Source organism: Heptranchias perlo, chromosome 13, assembly GCF_035084215.1.
Source record: "Heptranchias perlo isolate sHepPer1 chromosome 13, sHepPer1.hap1, whole genome shotgun sequence".
NCBI lineage: Eukaryota > Metazoa > Chordata > Chondrichthyes > Hexanchiformes > Hexanchidae > Heptranchias > Heptranchias perlo.
Genome location: NC_090337.1, coordinates 51484757 through 51490743, shown reverse-complemented (window position 1 = coordinate 51490743; position 5987 = coordinate 51484757).

Here is a 5987-nt window from a genome sequence, read left to right as displayed (position 1 = left end):
TCTTGTGTTTTTTTTAAAACATATTATAGATAAGTTGCAGCTTTTTTTCCAACACTCAACAAACCTGCCATTCCTTCATGAATACAAAACTTTTGAGGTTTTTCAGCTCCTAATCATAGTTTTAAACATAATTGAAGGGCTGTGGTTCACAAAACATCTGCTGGGGTGCATAGGTTGCTTATAATTACTTAAATAGAGTTCTACTCTTAGTTTTAATGGTCGCAAAACGCTTCGTTATCATTATGTTACGTGCGTGCAAGCCTACAGATTGAATAGGATATGTTTTGTTCAAAAATACATGCTGGGAATATTACAGAGCTGTGAAGTTTATTAAACTCATTGTGGAGGCTTCCAATTTTCTGCTGGTGTTTGACTCAAATGCTAAATGCACACCTTTTGAGTACATAATTACCACAAAAATAAATACGGATGAAAGAGGCAATTCAGCCCATCTAACTCACCCTTCCATGGGAGCCATTGCTCATCTCCCTCACAATCTCCAACTGCCTCTAAGTTATTCCAGTTTGCCTCCATTCGCCGAAGATCATTCCAAGTATTAAGTACCCTGTGTGAAGAAAAGCTTCCTGACATTAGGCCTGAACTTGTTTTTTTTCCCAGTTTGTACCTATGTCCCTTTACCCTGCACTCATGGTTTTTAAGTTGGAATAGTGCATTGGGTGAGCCTTTTCTATGTCACTTAGTATTTTATATACCTCTATAAGGTCCCCTCTCATTTGCATCCTTTCCTCTGATAGTAGGGATAAGTCCCATAGTTCTTCTGTGCATCCATTCCAGGGCTTGAATGTTTCCCTTAGGCCGTAGTGACCATACAGCTTGAAACTTCCGACTTGTCAAATTAGTACACAATATTGCTCAGCATTTTATTTGCTTTATTCATTGCTGCACAGTGACTGGACATCTTTATGTTGAGTCTACTCTAGTTTCCAGATCTTTTTCTTTCTTCTCTCAAATGGTGAGTTTATAGGGTTTTTCTTTAACGTCTGTGATTCTTCTGATCTCACCGAAGTATCTCTCTAACATATTAGATGCTGAAGTGGGCCCAAATTGCGATTGGTTTATAGTTGCAGATTTTTGATAATCAGCATGGTGTTTTATGAACATTGTCATGGCCTCAGATGTTTTCATTGTACAGAAGCATGTACAAATTCTGTCAAAGATCAGACCCTTGGAGGCATACACTTGGGAAATTCTGGGTGTAATTTTCACTTTGGGCATGTGCTGTGAACTGCCAGTTGTAGATTGGCTGCCTGATATGCATCCTGCCTGATTAATTTGGGTGGGGTGTATAACGGGCGGCCAATCCACAATTGCCAGGTTTCCTCCTGTGTCCAAATTGAAAATCACTCTTCAAAATTGAACTTTCAGCTTGATTTATTTATCTTGAGATGAAGTAGGGGATAATTGGACCAGCGTATGCAGGCATAATTCAGACACCATTTTAAAATAATACCATCTCATAATAATGCTTTGATTTGGGAAGCAGATAAGTAGAAATGAAAACTGCCTGTTAATTTATAATGCTGTAATTACCTCCTCCTGCCAGTGGTGGTGCTGTGCTGCAGAAAAGCTCCTATGCTCCAACCAACTGTACTTCTTTAACTAAATTACTGTATCTTTTTGCTATTTAGCTATAAACAATAAAAAAATATAAATCTTGGGACAGAGTGTATGACTTTAAAACGTGAACTGAATTACACCTACATGCCCTGGTCCAATTACCCTCTGCCCTCTGATTTGCTTTAACTGAAGACTATTCAGTGTGCAGTTCCATGGGAGATTGACTAGTATATTTGAAATATCTTTGGTCTGTAAGGTCATGAGTATGGATTACATTAACTTGAATGTAAACGGAATTGTATTACTATTCTATATCCCGTATACATGTACAATATTTTTCCATATATAAAACGTTTTCTTTCAATAGTGACATTTTGTTAGTCAATTATATATATTTTTTAAAAACACTACAGAATTGATTTATAGAGAATGTTTCCATTAGACTGTTACGTGAAGAAGAACTACTTATCACAACTGCTACCCATAGTGTGTTCAGAACACGTGATTGTGAAAAACTGTCACTTTGACCCTAATTGAATGCATTGTTTATACTGGACATCCTGAAGTATTTTTATTTCCAATTTTTTTTTTTAAGAGCACTTTTCTCTCCATCACACACTCAAAGGGACAGATTCAGCAGCACATGAGGTATGACCTCATCAGCTGTTTTCACCTCTTTTGCCCTGCCCCCATGGACACATGTATATTGAAAAAGGCAAATCTGGTGATGTGTGATATAAAGCCTCGTGACTTTTACTCTCTGCTGGAAAGGTAGCAATAGGAACAATTTTCCTCACCTCTTTTAATCCTTTCAGTTGATGATCTGCACTATGGGCCATGGCCCTTCACCTTGGTTTCTCAATTTGGAAAAAATGTTGCTGAACTATACAAATCTTTCAACATTGGAAAAATGTTAGGAGTTACATTTACGCCCACATCCCGAGTATGAATAAGAAAAAATCAGCAGGAGCGGTGGAAAGTATTAACTTGTTTAAATAAGAAACATGTTTATCTTTAAGAATGATATACGCATAAGGACAGGTTGCATTTTTAAACCAAAATAAGTGGTTGTTACTTCTAATGAGTGAAATTGGCAGATTTGATTTTGGTAGCAATTTGACTTCTATTTGCTGTAGAGAGGAACATGAATACCTGCAAGTTTGTCACAGCAGTGCAGCTGTCCAGATTTATTTTCCCATCAGTATCACAAGCCAGTTACATACTTAAAACAAACTCAGAGCGACTGTTTTTAATTGTAAGCAGTAACAAATTGAAGCTTTACTTCCCCCTCACTCCCACACACATAATTAGGAGCAGCTTGAGTTATATTTATAATACACCATTTGTCTGATATATATGCAGTATTCTAATTGTTTGCACGTTTGCTTTTGGTGGGTTATACAACTGATTTACTAAAGCAGGCTTTGTGCTGTATTGTGCAGTACTTTGAACCTATGCAGTAAATTGAAGTTTGTGCACCGCAAAAAACACAAGCCACTTGGTAAGGTGTAGCTTTTTATAAACCAAGATATTGCACAGATAGAAATGCTAATAAGCCATTTCAGAGTCACTCTCTGTATTTAATTAATTCCAAGTAAGGTTTCTCAGATTTATTGAATTGCTACATGATAGTTTAAATATAATAGCTGACAAGAAAAGTGAATTAAATTTTCTATATATATATATATATATATATATATATATAGAGAACTGTATGTTGAATTCATAATCGTGGATATCTTAAAACCCTGGGGGACAGCATTAAATTGGAGTGGTTTCTGTTATTGAACAATAGAAAAAATTATTACCAAGCGTCATGCCAGGTGGTTTAGTGGTGCAACATGTCCACATATCAATTATTGTGAGCCACAGACTGGTAGGATACATGGTTCAAGAATACAGATTATGACGAGTCCATTCTACTGTTGGCTTTGCCAATGACGATTGTACTGAGTAGAAATTAAAAAAGTGGGGGGGGGGGGGGGGAGAAAAGAGAAAGCTGGTTGCACTAACCTGACCTGGCTCTGTGCATTTCTCAGTGACTGACTCGACTGGCATTGCCAGAGCCCTGGCAACAGGACGTAGTTCAGGGGAGAGAGGGGAAAAGAAGAGCAGAAGATAAAGAATTGGCTGGATGCTGTTAAAATGAGGCATTCTGTAAAAAAGACTTTCATGGAGCAATATTTAACATTCTTAGAGAGGGTGCAGAAGAGATTTACTAGATTGGTACCAGGGATGAGGGACTTCAGTTATGTGGAGAAACTGGAGAAGCTGAGGTTGTTCTCCTTAGAACAGAGGGTTAAGGGGAGATTTAATAGAGGTGTTCAAGATCATGAATGGGTTTGATAGAGTAAATAAGGAGAAACTGTTTCCAGTGGCGGAAGGGTCGGTAACCAGAGGATAAAGATTTAAAGTGATTGGCAAAAGAGCCAGAGGCGACATGAGGAAACATTTTTTTACGCAGCGAGTTGTAATGATCTGGAATGCGCTGCCTAAAAGGGTGGTGGAAGTAGATTCAACAGTAACTTTTAAAAGGGAATTAGATAAATACTTGAAAGGAAAAAATTTACAGGGCTATGGGGAAAGAGCAGGGGAATGGGACTAATTGGATAGCTCTTTCAAAGGCACAGGCACAATGGCCCAACAGCCTTCTCCTATGCTGTACCTACTATGATTCTGGTAAACCTGCATTTCCAGGTCTAAAAATATTCACTTAAACATCATATACTAAAACATTTCAGGGGACAATAAAATTCATTGACAAGGGGTTGGTCACATTTTTTAAACTACTACAGTATGAAAAATTTGATACAAGTTTGATATAGGTGTTTAGAAGTACTTACTGCAGTTTGCCTAACCTGTCCTCTCAGTACAGTCTACTATTTTAACTAGCCCACCTAAAATTCTGTAACAAGTGTGCTGAAGAGGATAAGTTCAAAATTTACAAAATGCTATTATAGGTGAAAGCTCCTGTAAGTGACAAATTTGCATAGTGTTTTACCGAGGTCAGATTGTGATGATTTCAACGTTCTGTACTGGCAGAACTTGTGGAGCCGAGGAATGTGCTCTGTTCGAAATGCTTCGAAAGTTTCTGATCGTTAATTTAAAAACTGTTGGTGTTTTTCAGGGGTTAACCGAATCTCACTCTGCTTTGTTAGTATTTTTTAAATGTGTTTGATAAAAAAAAACTATATATCCGTAGAGAGAGAGAAAAAGTAATACTGCAAATACTGGACATCTGAAATAATTTTTTTTTTTAAATGCTGGAAATACATAGTAGACCTCTGGAATGAAAAGGCAAGTTAACTTTTTGGTTTGAGACCCACTGTCGAAAGCACGCATTCTATTGAAGGATTTTTACTCAAAACATTAACCTTTTAAAAATCTTCTTCAAATGTACTTGTCTCTTCTGCTTCTTTCTGTTTTTATTATGTCTTGTATCTCCCGCAGTCTTGATCAAAGATGAGGCCGGAGAAATTGTGGATGTGATGGTCCAGGACTGAGCGGGAGGGTAGGGAGACACGGCCGGTGGACATCAGAGAGCCGGAGACTTGGGAAAGGCCAAGTCAGGTAGTGTGAGGCTGGGGATGCAACTGGTAGGTTAGGGCTAAGGCGGTGCTGGCAGCAATGTGGTTGGGAAGGTTAAACGGCTGTGAGGAGAAAAAAAATAAGCATACATTTTTCAAAGGCAATGTTAAACCTGTTGGAAGAAGTTATGGCAGTAAGTTAGAACTTACATCTTTGCTTTTCCTTATCAATGTTGTGCTAGCTATGGCAATTGAAGTGGAGAACTGGTATGATAGCTGGAAGGGATTTGAAAGGGTTTTTCCTCATATCTGATTGCTTTTGAGACATATGATTGCAGCCATTCAGACTGAAGCAAAACACAAAGTATTTTTGGAGCTGATTGGAAAAAGTAAAAGCACTGGGATGGTTGGAAAACTCAGACTGAACCTCCCTTACCTTTGTTGTCCTCGTGCCTCTGTTGCTGCTGTCATTCTGCTAGGATAATGGATAATCCAGGCTGTGGATTTCTCTACAGCTGCTGTTCATGTCTATCTGTTATCAGCTTCACATGTATGCTTGACAGTTTAAATTTCTCCATTGCTACATCGTGTTTTGATGAAGAACGGGTAAAGTTGACCAAAAATTATCGATGTCCCTGTGCCAAAGGTAAACCGCATTTACTACAACTAATGAAAGGAAGGATGAAAGTATTGTACCAAGAGTCACACCACAAGGTAACTCAATTTATAATTGACTGTCAAATAAAAAGTAATGAACTAACATTGGTGACAAGTTTAATTGTCCTTGCACACAGCTGCCCAAACTCTGTCCCAAGCCTTGGATTTGTCAGTGGAAATACACTAAGCAGAAAGAATGGTCTAAGAATATGTGGTCCATTGCCA